At 40.6% G+C, this 17,474-nt stretch overlaps 1 non-coding gene across 1 annotated transcript; it reads right to left on the bottom strand.

Moving 5' to 3' along the window:
- Positions 1–3,171: 3,171 nt before the first annotated feature.
- On the bottom strand, positions 3,172–3,275 carry LOC135268511 (U6 spliceosomal RNA). The gene has a single exon (XR_010336825.1). It is a non-coding gene; the product is annotated as a U6 spliceosomal RNA (small nuclear RNA).
- Positions 3,276–17,474: the final 14,199 nt, after the last annotated feature.

Here is a 17,474-nt window from a genome sequence, read left to right as displayed (position 1 = left end):
GAGTTCAAGACCAGCCTGGGCATCACAGCAAGACCCTGTCTCAAAAACATACATACATGCACACGTACATACATACATACATACATAAGACTGATGCTTTATTGCTAAATTACGTTCAAAAAATTGTCATTTATAAACGCAGCTGCATTGAATAAGGGTATCATCACACCCTTATCAGTGTTACATATTGCTATTTAAAAATCTTTACTTATCTCTATGAACCTGTGGATTATAAAAAAGAAAAAAAACCTTTACTAATTTTATAGAAAAATGTGATTTCACCTTGATTTGTGTTTCTTAAATAACTAGTGGTAATAATTTTTTCAGTCTGCTAGCCATTTTGATTTTGCTCATGTATTTTCTTCATTTTCTGTTATCGTTATTAATGTTTCATGAAATCTGAATTCATTTTCTATGAGGTATTTTTTAGATTTTATTTTCCATATGTGTTACAAATATTTTTGTAAATTTATTATTTGACTTCTGTGTAGGTAAGATCTGTTTTTTTCTAACCCAGGGAAATTTCTTCAATTCACCCTTGAGGAGGAGAGATCTGATAAGAAAAGGAAGTATGTTCAATCTATATTCTTATTTAACTTAGTAGAAAACATAAGTTTTAGTTTATAGAACAATAAGCATGACATCTCTGAATATTCTCAGTGCTATTTTTAACAAAAGAAGCATTGATATTGTACATGTTCATGATAATCTAACCATTTCCCATTCCTCATATGCTTTCTAGAAGGAATTTATCAGAAGCAATAATGGAATTCTCAAGGGAAGACCATTTAAATGATGAAAAGGCTATTAGCACTATTATTATTAAGTCTTTAAAATTATAGCAACAAGGATTATAAACCTTTATAAAAGTCAAAGACAGGGAGTGTCATCAGAATGAGGAGAACTTAATTGAACCTTCTTAGCTCATTTTATCTGAGCTGCTCATACAGCAATGAGTTCTCTAAAAATGCAAACTTGTCTAATATGTGTATGCCACACTACTCAAGAAGAGAGATGAAACTATTTAATAGAAGTTATTATCATCTTTGTAGAAGTGGGTGAAATAGCTTTTGAGCTAACACTTGTGGCTTTCTTTCGAAAGAGTAGCAGTTTCAATATTTGGTTATATATATCTTTTGACAAGGAGGATACAATCTTTTTTCTTTCTTTCTTTCTTTTTTTTTTGACACAGAGTCTTACTCTGTCTCCCAGGCTGGAGTGCAGTAGTGCCATCTCAGCTCACTACAACATCCGCCTCCTGGGTTCAAGAGATTCTCTGGCCTCAGCCTCCCAAGTAGCTGGGATTACAGGTGCCCACCACCACATCCAGCTAATTTTTGTATTTTTAATTGAGACGGGGTTTCACCATGTTAGCCATGCTAGTCTTGAACTCCCAACCTCAGGTATCTGCCCACCTCGGTCTCTGAAAGTGCTGGGATTACAGGCATGAGCCACTGCACCCAGCCACTAGGACGTAACTTAAGGTCAGTGACCCCATAGTATCCAATCCTGTGTCCTGAGTGCAGTGTAGTACCTGGACCCTGGTGAGTAGCAACAATTACTTATCTAAATGAATGAATGAGGCCAGCTCGTTCTTGGAAAAACTGTACATCTATTATGCTGAATTATAGTTCTGTATTATTTTGGCATCAGTGTTAACAATGATTATAATAATAAAATCTAATAAGTTAACTTTTGAGTTTTATTATGTGACAAGGAATTTCCTTACAGCAAACCCAGGGTAGATACTATTATCTCCTCCTTTTTACAGATGAGAAAACTAAAGAAATTGAACAACTGTGAAACAAAACAGGGACCTTCCATAGGAGACCCCTTCCACCTTTTTGGCTGCTTATCAAAGCGACTTGTTCAAGGCCACATTGCAATTCAACAAGACAGCCAGGATTAGTTTGAGGAAACCTAGTTTCCCAGATTGTCATGTGAAAAGTTTCCTCAATACCAGAGAAACTTTGGTATGCTTCAAAATCACCTGCAGAGCTTTATAAAAAATACGATTCCTGACTGCTCCCATCCCACAATTCACATTCAGTGTATCTCTGGTAGATTCCAGTCATTGGCATTTAAAATAAATTTACCAATAAATATCATATTCTGCCAATTTTTGGACCACTATTCCAGAGTAAATGGCCTATTAAAATGTGAGAAGAGGCTGGGCACAGTGGCCTGTAATCTCAGCACTTTGGGAGGCCGAGGCGGGCAGATCATAAGGTCAGGAGTTCGAGACCAGCCTGGCCAACATGGTGAAACCCTGTCTCTACTAAAAATACAAAAATTAGCTGGGCGTGTTGGTGCATGACTGCAATTCTAGCTACTTAGGAGGCTGAGGCAGGAGAATTGCTTGAACCTGGGAGGCAGAGGTTGGAGTGAGCTGAGACTTCGCCACTGCACTCCAGCCTGGGCGACAGAGTGAGACTCCGTCTCAGAAAAAAAAAAAATGTAAGAGGGATTCCAATGACACAATGCAAGTAAAAGACTATGTAAAAAAAAAGTTTAGACCAAGATTTTAATGGTAACAATGTGTTTTATTGTGCCTCAGGGGCTGCTGTCCCATCATCATGGTCTGTTCCAACCCATGGAAGGGTTGGCATATATACATGAGTAAAATTGTAGGCTTGAAGTCTTTAGTTTTTATCCCATTTGGTTTTTAGAGGAAATCAAGGTTGAGAATAAGACCTCACATCTTGGAAACATAAAGAGTAAATTGATGCACACATCACATTAGAATGACACTTACTATGGACATATTTTTCTTCTTTAATATACAACTGCTAACTTTGTGAAATGTTTACTGTCAATATTAAAGCTTTGGAAATTAGCACAATAAAACCAGCAACCACCTTTAAAAAGGTCAATTACATTCTGGAAAATTTCAGTAAATAGGAAGGTTAGGTTACTTGAGAAAAGCAGGCATAGAGTGAAAAAAACTGTTTTCTATTCACTGGTATTGGTTTTCAAAGTGATAGCCTACCAAATTGAGTGTTACCTGGGTAGAAATGTAGCCTTTTAAAACAGGTTGCATTGTGATATAATTCTGTGTCTGTGAACCTGAAAGAAAAACTTTTCTAGATCATGAACCTAATTTACCCTGTGGAAAATCACTTAAAAAATAGGGGGAAAAAATCCACTAAGAGGACCTCTTTTTTTTTTTTTTTAAATATGGAACCCTTCATGAATTTGTGTGTCATCCTTGAGCAGGGCCCATGCTATTCTCTGTATCTTTCCAATTTTAGTATATGTGCTGCTGTAGCGAGCACTGAGGCCCTCTCTTTCTGTAAACACGAGCCTTAAAAAAAAAGACAATGATGACTTAATTCAAAGTACTAAAGTGAGAAATAAGAGACCTGGGTTTTAGTCCTGGATAGATAATTCATTTATGTAATTCAGTAAGGCCTCTCTGGATCTAAAGTATCCTATTAATAAAATAGGAAAATGAAAGATAGGCAAGAGAAAAAAATTAGAGAATCTCAAGTTTCCTATAAGGGTATGAGTCAGCAAACCTCTTCTGAAAGGGTCAGAGGGAGCTGTGGTAGCTCAGGCCTGTTGTCCTGGTGCATAAGGAGGAGAGGTTACGAGTTCAAGGCCAGCCTGGGCAACATAAGAAACTCTCATCCATTAAAAAAAAAAAATTGGCCAGGCGCGGTGGCTCATGCCTGTAATCCCAGCACTTTGAGAGGCCAAGCGGGCGGATCACCTGGGGTCAAGAGGTTGAGACCAACCTGACCAACATGGAGAAACCCCGCCCCTACTAAAAATACAAAAATTCGCCGGATGTGGTGGCACATGCCTGTAATCACACCTACTCGGGAGACTGAGGCAAGAAAATCACTTGAACCCCGGAGGCGGAGGTTGTAGTGAGCTGAGATCATGCCATTGCACTCCAGCCTGGGCAACAAGAGAGAGACTTGGTCTAAAAAAAAAAAAAAAAATAGAAAGGGTCAGAGAGTGAATGCTGATAGTATTGGCTGCAACTACTCAGCTCTGCTGCTGTTGCACAAAAGTAGCCATAGAAAATACATAAAAAATGACCATGGCTACATTCCAATCATAGAACAGAACAGAATAGAATAGAATAAGAAAATAGAATAGAATTTATAGCAATATGTATCCAGTGGGATTTTACCTGCAAATTATATTTTGCCAACTATTGCTTTTCTGGCCGAAAACTCTGACATTATGAAATACACTATTGGGTTTTCAGAGGTTCTAACTATAAGACATAATTATTTTAAATATTCTAAAGAAAATTAAATAAATTTGGTATAAAATACATGTTTATATTTCTCATACAAAACATTCATTTCTTGATAAACCATACCAGTGTACACGAGAAACCTTCATAGAGTTAAGATCTGGCAGTACCTTTCTCTTTAATCTTTTTTTCCTCTGTTGGGAGTATCACTTACTAAAAATATCCAAGAAGCATACTTACACACATACACAGACCCACATCCACATATATACTTATAAATGTCACCTAACTCATTGTAATTAACCATGTAGTACATGTAGTTAAACGCCTGGCTTAGGAATCAAACAGGCCAGGCGTTATCTTTTAGTATGCGTCTTCCCTCCCTATAATATCTGTTTATTCATCTACTAAATGGATAAACTTATCTCAGTAGATTATTATGAGAATTAAAGAAGACAGTATATTAACATTGTGAAAAAGAAACATTAAATATTCATGTAGTGTGTAGAGCAATCTTTCTTTCTAGTTGTCATTGGCAACTGCTTGTCATCATCTAATAATGTCAAGGCTGTAGTGTATCAAGTACTTCATTATAACACTTAGGTACAATAAGCAGATAACTGATCAACACTTTTTTGGTAAAAATATTTTTTTTGACCAATTCTTGTCTTAAAAAAATAAATTAATGATTATTTTTAGGATGAAACAGGGTTCTCCTTTAAATGCTGTCCTTCTAAGACACTCTGTTAACTCACAGTTGGCAATAGATTTTCTCTGCTGAAAACTAAACTAAAATTTAGCTTTTTTTTTTCATTTTAAAACAACTTTCATGGAAAAGGGCAATATTTTAAAAATCTCGTCAGAAGTCCCACTTCCATTAGTGATAAAGTAAGATCAAACCAGACTGAATTCTCCATGGAAAATAACCATAAACCAGGCCAGGCACGGTGGCTTATGCCTGTAATCCCAGCACTCTGGGAGGCTGAGTCTGGCAGATCATGAGGGGAGACCAGCCTGGCCAACATAATGAAACCCTGTTAGATACAAAAGAATTAGCAAGGTGTGGCGGTGCATGCCTGTAATCCCAGCTGCTACTTGGGAGGCTGAAGCAGGAGAATCACTTGAACCCGGGAGGTGGAGGTTGCAGTGAGCCAAGATGGTGCCATGGCACTCCAGCCCGAGTGACAGTGTGAGACTCTGTCAAAGAAAGGAAGGAAGGAAAGAAAGAAGGAGGGAGGGAGGGAGGCAAAGAAGAAAAAGAAAGAAAGAAAGAGGAAGGAAGGAAAGGAAAGACAGAAAGAAAGAGAAAGAAAGAAAGAAAAGAACCATAAACACTGAACCTAAAACAAATAGCAGTAACCAAATGACTGGAGAGTAAGCAAAGAAACTCTATGGGAGTGTACTTGTTTGGAAGAGGGGAGTTCTACAAAGTGAGTTCTCACTTTTTGGAACTTTCACCCTGAGACCAAGTGCATATGATGCCAGAAACAGCGGGGCCTAGAAAAGCTTGGTGGAAAATGGCCTGGCGAACCAGAAAACTGAAGTTCAGGAAATGGGTGCCAGTGAAGAGAGTAGGTGAATGTTGGAAGGAAAGAGTCAGAAAGGGAGTATCCAAATTCTGTCTGCCTGTATCTTTCACTGGCCCCTTAACCATACATATGTGGAACAGATACAAAGCATCTCTGCCAGAAGTAATAGATCTGAAAGTGAGGCTGGGCACGATGGCTCACACCTGCAATCCCAACAATTTGGGAGGCTGAGGTGGGTGGATCTCTTGAGCCCAGGAGTTAAGAGAAGCCTGGGCAACTTAGTGAAACCCCGTTTTTACAAAAGTACAAAAATTAGTTGGGCATGGTGGCACGTACCTGTGGTTCCCACCACTTGGGAGGCTGAGGTGGGAGGACTGCTTGAGCCCAGGAGGTTGAGCCTGCAGTGAGCTGAGATCATGCCGCTGCACTCTGACGTGGGCGACACAGCGAGACCCTGTCTAAAAAAGAAAGGGGACTGGGCGCTGTGGCTCATGCCTGTAATCCCAGCTCTTAGGGAGGCAGAGGCAGGAAGATAGCTTAAGCCCAGGAGTTTGAGACCTACCTGGGCAATATAGCGAGACCCTGCTCTCCACAAAAAGGAAAAAAAAAAAAAAACAGAAAATAAATAAATAAATAAATAAATAAAGGGGAATAAAGCTGCCACCAGACAACCAGAGTTCACAGTTCAATTTTGCAAGGATTACAACTGATTAGATCACTGAAAGGACTTGTAAAGCTCCAAAGAGCACATTCATGTAGGAGTTGTATTAAAGGTAAAGGATTTGGTATAGAAGAGTACCAGCCATCCTTGAGCATCTGGGAGACTTCCAGGCACAGCTTCGTGGGTCTGAAATCCTCTCAATGAATATGTTCTTCATCTCAGGATTGTGTTGCGAGAGCCATATAATAAATCTTGGTTTCAGGAAAGCTGCCTAAAAGTTTCCAACCATTGTTTCTAGTGCCCTCTTGAATATAAAAGGCAAGACCAGAAAGTTTAACTGGTCACTCCAGGTGTCATTCATTCATAAACAAACTAGCCTTTGAGGAAAGAAACCCCTTTTTCCTGCCTCTTATCTCAAAGAAGGAGGAAGTAAAAGTTGAGACATAGCAGGCACGAGGTCAGTGGCCTGGAGGTTAAAGATTAAACCCCTCCCCACACACACCCTTAAGGTCTCAGGGGATCTTAAGGGTGGGGGTGATATGGAGAAACACCCTCTGTTGTTCCCATTCAATCTTGTTCAAACCACGCTTACTTCATCAATATGACCTCCTCACATATACTCTCTAAAACTGTAAACCCAAGACCCTTTCACACGTAATGTCTAGAGTCATAAGCCTATATAAAGGCAGAGGTTTCCTTTGTTAGAGGAGCTTGGCTGTTAGGCAAAAATGCCACCTTGCTCCCGGCCGAATAAATCAGTTCTTCCTTCCCAGTTCGGTGTTCCAGAGGTCTGTTTCTTGCGGCCACTCCTGCTTCATTTGGTTCCCTGACCAGGAAGCGAGTTTCGGTTGACAGCCGGCACAGCCTTTCTGGCGGTTTGCCTAGCCCTTCGGAGCATCCTTGTGGGGGTGACGAAATTCCTGAGAGTATTACAGGGCAGGTATTGGCCCAGTGGAAAGTCTCACCAGAGCACAGCAGGAAAGCCCCCGCAGTGTGGATCCACAGAGGCTGAACACCATGAAGGAATGCGTACTTGGAAGGTCTGGACAACAGAAACACCATAGGATTGATCCTGGGAAACTTGCCCACTCCGCCTGGGTGGAAGCATGGCCTGATCACCCACGGTGTGCCAGTGTCAGCACTCTGGATTTGATTTCGTTTCTCTCTAAGTGGTTTCAGTACCCTGAACTTGTTTCAGTCTCAATGTGGGTAGTAGCAATCTTGCTTCTGTTCTTGACTTGGTTGGTGAGAGGTGTGTAGTTGTGATTGAGTGTGGCAGGGCCCAACTGGGGAGAGGATGTGTGCTGCATCGTAACAGGCAGAAAACTGGGGGTAAAGTGCTGAGCCCCAAGCTGCAGTAATGGGCAAAGCCAGTGAGCAACCCCTTTACCTTTTGTGAGTGCTGCTTTTATCCTAATACAGGGAGATGGGTAAGATGTGGAGTGAACCCACTCCATTAGGGGCCATGTTAAAAAAGATTTTTTTTTCAAGAAAGGATTTAGTGGAGATTATGGCATCACCATGACACCAGGGAAACTTAGAACTTGGTGTAAAATAGAGTGGCCAGCATTTGAAGTAGATTGCCCTTCAGAGAGAATAATTAACTATTATGGTATTATATTATATTATATTATGGTATTATATTATATTATGGTGCAGCTACTTGGGCACAAGATGAGATGTGGGGATATCATACTCCCATCTATATAAGTAATCATATCATCTGATTACAAGCAGTATTAGAAATTATGACTAATGAAAGATCTAGAGCTTTATTTAGATTTGCTAGCTGTATAGTCTACACAAATGAGAAATGCAATCTATCAAAACAGACTGGCATTAGATTATCTGCTAGCCTCAGAAGGAGGAGTCTGTGGTAAATTTAACTTAACTATTGTTTAAAAATTAATGACAATGGACAGGCAGCCAGATGAAAAAGTTATACCCATGTTCCAGTCCAAACCTGGAAACAGTTGAACTCCAGACTTTTTTGGTGGATGGTTTTCATCTTTTGGCAGATTCAAGACTCTCATAGGGAGCGTAGTACTTATATTTGGCATCTAATACTCCCTTGCTTATTGCCACTGCTGTCTGGGAGTATACAGTCCACCATAAAGGCAGTGGTGACAAAACACACCACTTCCCTGATAATGGCACTAAATGGGTAACAGCCATTACCCACAGAAGAAAGCTCATCACATGAAAAGGCAGAACGCTATAAAATTGACATAGGTCTTTTATAGGCTATTTTCCTTTCCCATGTCTCTGTTTTCTTACCTTCTATGTAGCTTACAAACACAGATGTATGAGGATAAAGCACAGAGGCTAAGCCTTAAACATCACTTGTAAAATAACTTACTAGGGTGTAATCTAACTCCTACCTAGGCACAAGCAAATGGCGCAAGAAGGAACTCCGAGTTTAACTCCTAACTGGCTTACTTGTGCTTCCCTCCAAGAGAAAGCTGAGGTTGTGCCCCCAAGTGGATGGCTGGTTAGTCAATGACGGATAAGACTCCCTGAAAGATGAGAGCGACCTACGACAGGCACAGCCCAGGGGAGGCCAACAGAGGCAAAGGTCAAGCCAAGAGCCAGTCTGCTCTCACACAGAAAACAAGCAGTGCTAGGAGCAGATAACAGCAAAGTAAATTCCCAGGCAAGCAAGTAAGTTCTACCTGTGAGGAGACGTAGACTCTATCCTATTGTTCTAGCACTCTGTACATTAATAAGAAAGTAAAAGCTTTCTGATAATAGTTTTCTTGTTGTTTTTTTTTTTTTAGAGACGGGGTCTCACTATGTTGCCCAGGCTGGAGTGCAGTGGCTATTCACAGGCTCGATCCCACTACTGATCAGCACGGGAGTTTTGACCTGCTCCTTTTCCGACCTGGGCCGGTTCACCCCTCCTTAGGCAACCTGGTGGTCCCCCACTCCCGGGAGGTCACCATATTGATGCCGAACGTTAAGTGCAGACACCCGATCGGCACAGCGCACTACAGCCCAGAACTCCTGGACTCAAGCCATGCTCCCACCTCAGCCACCCCAGTAGCTGGGACTACAGGCATGTGCCGCCACACCTGCTAATAGTTTTCTTTTAAAAGAAAGCCTTTAAAGAGGAGACATGTGGAAGGAAAATAAAATAAAATAAATGGAACAAAGTTTAAATAATAAGTATAACACGGGTAGTCCTTAAACTTTAAGTAGAGGCCATTTAGGCTAAAGAATTTAAGTAACCTCTCCCTAACGAAGCTACAAGTTTATCTTGCATTCCAGGCTAGTTTGTGAGCTGTATTTAGAAAAAAAAAAAAAAGAAGAAACGGCTACTGCAGGGAGGCACCACCCAGGCGTGCGGCTGTGGCCCCGGGTGGGAGGAAGAAGCAAAGCAAGCTTACCTGCAGAGAAGGCTCTCAGAGCTCAAGCCGACAAGCTCCGCCCAAGGCCTGCGGCTACTGCCCAGGCGGCACAGGTGGAGGGAGAGGCAGCACACTGCACCTGGGCGGGGCCCGAACGGCTGCGGTCCCGGGCTCCAGGAGCTGGGCTTTGGTCTCCGCAAACGCCCCATAGTGAAAATTTTCTGTGTTCTTCCTATACAAGCAACCCCCAAATTGTAATTCTCTGCTAAGATTTAAGTTAAATCTAAGGATTCGTAAAACCTCTTTCTCTAATATTAGCCACTGTAGTGATTCCAACTCTACCCTTAACGTGACTCTTTTAAAAATCCAATTTAAGTACAACAGTAACTTCTGAAGGGAGAAAAGTTACTAAAAGCCCGTAAATTAGTAAGGAGCAATTAAAAGCCAGCCATACAGCTTTCCTCAGCGGAAAAGAATTTCCTAATTAATAAGTTGCAAAACCCTGTTTTCCATCTTAAAAGGCAACACTACTAGTACAAGCCTCATTTACCCCTCATTTTGCAAATTTAGATAATAAATTTTGATCAGCTATAAAAAAGGCTCACGAATAGTTAAAAAAAAAAGCAATTAAAAGCTAAGCATGTCAAACCACACCCTTTAAAGGAGAACTTTAAACCAAATTAAGTAATATCAGTTAAAAGGTAAAAATGTTAAGCCCATTCTCAGAAAGTAAAATTTTGCATGTAAGTGTAGTAAAACCATAGGCATGAGAGACAAATTTAGAATAGTCTTTTCTTTGCTAGTACGTCATTGTTTACAGAACAGTTTGCCAGTTTAAAGTCCATAAACTTGCTCAACCTAAAAACTCAATTGCAAGATTTAAGCTATCCTACCTGTGGCTTTAAACACATGGTTAAAGTATATTATTTAAGTCTCTGCTTCCAGAGATATTTTCAGGTTTCCTTTTAAACTTCATGTTACCAATTTCAACTTGTCATCTTAATGATTAATGTAGTCAGTTGCTAAGTTAATCCTTACATCATCAAAAGTTCTTTAAGGAAGGCAAAGAGAGATTCTCCGGGCCTAATGCTTTAACACTGTTTACTGATAAGTCAGGTAAACAAGGAAAGATTGCAGTCTACTAAAGAACACATAATTAAGTAACTTGGCTTACTCAGTTTATTTGATATAAAATTTTTTCTTTTTTATATTTTTATTTATTTATTTTTTAAGACAGAGTTTCACCATGTTGATCAGGCTGGTCTTGAACTCCCGACCTCAGGTGATCCGCCCGCCTTGGCCTCCAAAGTGCTTGGATTACAGGCGTGAGCCACCATGCCCGGCCTGGTATAAAATCTTGAAATAGCCCTAATTAAGTCTAATCTTGAGCCCATGGCTCACCTCATGGCCCTTTGGCTTATGGCAATGAACTGTTTGACCTAGTCAGACAAAATTAGTGAGAGAGAGAGAAAGAAAGAGATCTAAGGAAGGCAAAAAGAAAGAGTCACAGAAAGGCGAAGGGAGAAAGATAAAGGAAGAAGGAAAGAAATATTAAGAAAGTCATAAGATCGCACCCTTAATAAGGAAGGTTATAAAACAGAGAAAGTTTACACATGTCTGAGTTTGTCAGTGAAAGTTGTAAAAATGTTATAGAAGGGGATTTATAAATGCAAGTAGTTTGTATAAATTTTGTCTTGAAGGTCTAAGCAAATTTTAAAACATTATATTGAAAAAGAAATTGTGTATGTAAACATATTGGTTAAAAATTTAGAAGTACCATCTAGTTAAAGCAAGTTTTTCTTAAAGCACTAACCTGATCTTTTACAAATATTATAAAAGTCTCTTAGCACAGGCACAACCCTAGAATTTCCAGTACACTAGCACAAGCCAGGAAACTTCATCCTCGTCAAAGGATTGAAAGGAGAGAAGAAACTCAAGCCAGCCTAGAACACAAGTCCCAGATGTCACCTGGAGAACACTGAAGAGGACAGACAACACAAAAGGCTAAGTGAATCCTACTTAGGATTTGTTTATTTTTTCTCATCTTCTAATCTACATTTTTCTGCCCTGTTACTTAAACTAACACCCTTCACTGCTTCTAATGATGCAACTGCTATCTGCTGCATTTAGATCCCAAATTTCTCACTTTTAGCTAAGCTACAAAGGGGGGTAAGAAAGAGTCCCTCCTCTGGGAGACAGCAAAAGGCCTTAACTAACACAAGCCCCAGCTTTAGGCCCCCCAGATCAGACTAAACCTTTCTTCTTGTATGTACATGAAAGAAAAGGGACAGCAGTAAGAGTTTTAACAGAAATGCTAGAATCGTGGCATAAACCTGTGGCCTATTTATCTAAACTAAACATAGTGGCATTGGCCTGGCCGCCCTACTTTAGAGCAGTAGCACAACTATCTTGCTGGCCCAAGAAGCTGGCAAAGTAACGCTAGGACAGGAGTAAACTATTTGAGTGCCACAGACTGTAATAACCCTGCTGGACCAGAAAGAGCATCACTGGCTGTCTAATCCAAGAATGGCTAAATATCAAGAACTGTTATGTGAATATAACCATAGAGACAGTGAAGACCCTAAATCCAGCTTCTTTGTTGCTTATAGGGGAATCAAAAGAATTCCCATCACATTACTGTAAAGATGTAGTAGACGAGGTGTTCTCAAGCAGGAAAAAGAAAAAATGGAACCCCATCACACTGGACCTATGTGGGATGGGCCCATTATTGCAATTCTGTTTACTCCTACTGCTGTTACAATTGCTGAAGTTGTGCCCTGGATCCATCACAGCCGACTAAAATCAATGGCTGCCCAAGACAAGTGGACTAGCCGACCAGATCCAGAGCACCCTACCAGGCTGACTTTGAGGTGCATCATCAACAAGGACAAGGACCAAGACCAACCCAGTTCTGTCTCAAATGTGATGAATCCTGAGGACTGGTCGAGCCCTGCTCTAGTCACACAACTGGAAGTTGACTAGTCAGGCACGGCCGAAGCCTGAGGAGTGCTTGTCAGATAAGTAAATTTGGACTGAAATCTTTTTTTTCTTTTTCTTTTTTCTTTAAAGACGAGGTTTCACCATATTGGTCAGGCTGGTCTCGAACTTCTGACTTCAGGAAATCCACCTGCCTCAGCCTCCCAAAGTGCTGGGATTACAGGCATGAGCCACCATACCCAGCTGGACTGAAATCTTTTTTTATTTTTTATTTTTATTTTTATTTTTTTATAAAATGGGGTTTCACCATGTTGGCCAGGATGGTCTCGATCTCCTGACCTTGTGATCCGCCGCCTCGGCCTCCCAAAGTGCTGGGATTACAGGCGTGAGCCACCACGCCTGGCCTGGACTGAAATCTTAATATGTGGTGCTATTCTAGTAATATTCACTGTTCTGCTGTTATGCTGTCTTTGTTGCTGTTCCTTGAAGGACAGTCCTTGCCCATGCCTGGCGTAAAATGTTGCTTCCTATTTTAATCATGTTAGCCCTCATGGTAAACAGAAAGGGGGAAAGCTTTGAACGAATGTCCTATGTGTACCCATACTGAGTGGGTAAGAAACATTGCAAAAGACATGACAAAGCTGGCACATGTGCCCCTGCAAGTTTGGCATGGATTTAACCCTGAGCCTTTATTTGGAGGTTGGTCCTTATCCTTGGGAGGATTTAAAACCCTCATCATAGGTATACTATTGGTAATAGGTACTTGCTTACTAGTCCCCTGCTTGCTACCCTTGTTTCTCCAAATAATTAGAAGGTTTGTTACCACTGTAGTTCATCAGAAAATTTCATCGCAAGTATATTATATAAATCACTATCGATCGATCTCACAGAATGACCCAAATAGTGAAGTTAAGAATGAGAACCCCCACTATTACTAGTAAGTAAGTGAGGTTCTCAAAGGGAGGAAACGAGGAAAGAAACCCCTCTTTCTTGTCTCTTGTCTCTAAGAAGGAGGAAGTAAAAGTTGAGACATAGCAGGCGTGAGGTTGGGCACGGTGGCTCATGCCTGTGATCCTAGCACTTTGAGAGGCTGAGGTAGATGGATCACAAGGTCTGGAGTTTGAGACGAGCTTGGCTAATATGGTGAAACCCCATCTCTACTAAAAATATAAAAAAATTAGCTGGGCGAGGTGGCACATACCTGTAATCCAAGCTACTCCAGAGGCTAAGGCAGGAGAATTGCTTACACCTGGGAGGCTAAGGTTGCAGTGAGCAGAGATCATGCCACTGCACACCAGTCTCGCAACAGAGCAAGACTCCATCTCAAAATAGATAAAATAAAATAAAACCTAAATAAATGGACAAATATATCATATTCATGGCTTGAAAGACCAGTAAAGATGTAGGTTCTCCCCAAATCTATAATTCAGTGTTATCCTAATCAAAACCCCAACAGATATATAATAAGAGTGTGTGTGTGTGTGCGCGTGTGTGTGTATGTTTGTGAAAACTGAGAAATTGATTTTTTAAATGTGAAATATATGGTCAAAGGACAATCTAGAAGAACAACAATAACAAAACTGGAGGACTTATGCTGCCTTATTTCAAGACCTATACAGTCAAAAGGAATTTGAGGGAAAAAAGACTTATTATGAAGGTATAGTAATTAGAAAAGCATGTCACTGGCAATGATAGATGAACTGACCAATGGAACAGAGTAGATGGTTCAGAAATAGACCCACATATGCTGTCACCTAATTTATCACAAAGATGACACTGCAGTACAATGGGAACAGGAAGGTCTTTTTAATAAATTATGCTGGACCAACTTAATTTTCATATTGAGAAGCAGGTAACTTGATCTCTACTTTATACCATACAGAAAATCAATTTTATAAGTAAAATTGCAGATATAAATTTAAAAGATAAAACAAACCTTTTAGAAGAAAACATAGGGAAAAATTTCTGGATTTTGGATTAGGCAAAGATTTACTTTAAAAATTATGAAAATGGGCCAGGCGTGGTGGCTCACGCCTGTAATCCAAGCACTTTGGAGGCCAAGGTGGGTGGATCACCTGAGGTCGGGAGTTCAAGACCAGCCTGACCAACATGGTGAAACCCCGTCTTTTTTCAAAATAAAAAATAAAAAATAAAATAAATTTAAAAATTATGAAAATTAACTATAAAGAAAAAACACTGGCCAGGTGTGGTGGCTCACTCCTGTAATCCCAGCACTTTGGGAGGCCAAGGCAGGCAGATCACAAGGTCAGGAGTTCGAGACCAGCCTGGCCAATATGGTGAAACCCTCTATCTACTAAAAATACAAAAAAAAAAAAAAAAGGAAAAAAAATAGCTGGGCGCGGTGGCTCACACCTGTAATCCCGGCAGTTTGGGAGGCCGAGGTGGGTGGATCACGAGGTCAAGAGATCAAGACCATCCTGGTCAACATGGTGAAACCCCATCTCTACTAAAAATACAAAAAATTAGCTGGGCATGGTGGCACGTGCCTGTAATCCCAGCTACTCAGGAGGCTGAGGCAGGAGAATTGCTTGAAGCCAGGAGGCGGAGGTTGCAGTGAGCCGAGATCGTGCCATTGCACTCCAGCCTGGGTAACAAGAGTGAAACTCCATCTCCAAAAAAAAAAAAAAAAAAAAAAAGCTGGGCGTGGTGGTGCATGCCTGTAATCCCAGCAGCTATTTAGGAGGCTGAGGCAGGAGAATTGCTTGAAGCCAGGAGGCAGAGGTTGCAACAAGCCAAGATTGCACCACTACACTCCACCCTGGGCAACGAGCAAGACTCCATCTCAAAAAAAAAAACAAAAAAAACACTGATAATCTAGATTATATTAAATGCATATACTTCCATTTATCACAAGAAACAAGAGAATAAAAAAGCAAATCAGAAGAAGAAAAGTTATTTCCTACACATATATCTGACAAAGGACTTTTGGCCAGGCTTGGTGGCTCATGCCTGTGAGCACTTTGGGAGGCCAAGGTGGGAGGATCGCCTGAGGTCAGGAGTTCAAGACCAACCTGGCTAACATGGTGAAAGCCTGTCTCTACTAAAAATACAAAAATTAGCTGGATGTGGTGGCAGGCACCTGTAATCCCAGCTACTCAGGAAGTTGAAGAGAGAGAATCACTTGAACCCAGGAGGCGAAGGTTGCAGTGAACTGAGATTGCACCGTTGCACTCCAGCCTGGGCAACAGAGCAAGACTCCATCTCAAAAAAAAAAAAAAAAAAACTTGCAAATTAATTTTTTTTAAAAGATAGGCAACTCAAAAGACCTGTTCTAGAATGTTCAGAGGATTATTATTCATAATATTCCCAAACTAGACATTACTCAAAAGCCTATTACCAGTAGAAAAGATAAATAAGTCAGTCAATTCACATAATAAATCATCTAGGACTGCCTGAAACGATATGGATGAAAATGAAAGAAGTCAGACACACCAAAAATGTATATTTTTAAAGATTTAATTTAAGGGTGAAAAAACTCCAGGAAAACTAGGATAGTATAACAGTTATCCTTACAGGGGAAGTAATGGAAAGACGAGGGCTCATAGAGGACTACACGGATGTTCATGTCACGTTCTGTTTCTTGATATGTGAGCTAGTTAAACAGGTATATTCAATTTGCAAAAACCCTTCAAACCGCACACTTAGAAGCTGTTCCTTCTCCTGTAGGTATGTTACACGTCAGAAAATTAGAATAAAAGAAAAGAGGGAGAGGGAATTTTTCAAAGCAAAAGTGAGTAGCAAGTCAGTGGACAAAGAAGAACTCCAGCTTCTTGCTTGGAATCTGGCTTTTTCCTTCCCAGAGACCAAGAACAGGGTGAGTCAGGAGGGAAAGCCCATTATCAGAAAGGCCATTTGGACTGAGCCACCTGTTTAGGAAATGTCTCAAATGTGAAGTTTTGATGTCATTTCCAAATAAAAGTATACATATAGTTAGGAGATAGACTGACAATTTGAAAAGAATATGTTCATCCAAAAACTTTAAATAGGGCCGGGCACAGTGACTAATGCCTGTAATCCCAGCACTTTGGAAGGCCAAGGTGGGTGGATCATGAGGTCAGGAGTTCAAGACCAGCCTGGCCAAGATGGTGAAACCATCTCTACTAAAAATACAAAAATTAGCTGGGCGCAGTGGCGGGTACCTGTAATCCCAGCTACTTGGGAGGCTGAGGCAGGAGAATTGCTTGAACTCAGGAAGTGGAGGTTGCAGTGAGCCGAGATTGTGCCACTGCACTCTAGCCTAGGTGACACAGCAAGCCTCCAAATCAAAAAAAAAAAAAAGGCCAGGTGTGGTGGCTCACACCTGTAATCCCAGAACTTTGGGAGGCCAAGGTGGGTGGATTACAAGGTCAGGAGATTGAGATCATCCTGGCCAACATGGTGAAACCCTGTCTCTACTAAAAATACAAAAACTAGCCGGGTGTGGTGGTGGGCACTCGTAGTCCCAGCTACTCAGGAGCTGGAGCAGGAGAATTGCTTGAACCTGGGAGGTGGAGCTTGCAGTGAGCCAAGATCACACCACAACACTCCAGCCTGGTGACAGAGCGAGACTCCATCTCAAAATAATTAAATAATAAAATAAAATAAAAACTTTAAATACTAAATGTATATAAGGCAACTTACAATGAACTATTAGGTAATTTTATATTTTTTAAATAAATCTTATTTTCATATAAGTAGTAAAATAATATAGCTGCCTGAGTGTATTGGTCCATTTTCATACTGCTATAAAGAACTGCCTGAGACTAGGTAATTTATAAAGCAAAGAGTTT

Source organism: Aotus nancymaae, unplaced genomic scaffold (genome assembly GCF_030222135.1).
Source record: "Aotus nancymaae isolate 86718 unplaced genomic scaffold, 86718_ANA_hifiasm-v0.15.2.pri h1tg000040l, whole genome shotgun sequence".
Classification (NCBI taxonomy): Eukaryota; Metazoa; Chordata; class Mammalia; order Primates; family Aotidae; genus Aotus; species Aotus nancymaae.
This window is presented reverse-complemented; position numbering and strand designations above follow the sequence as displayed.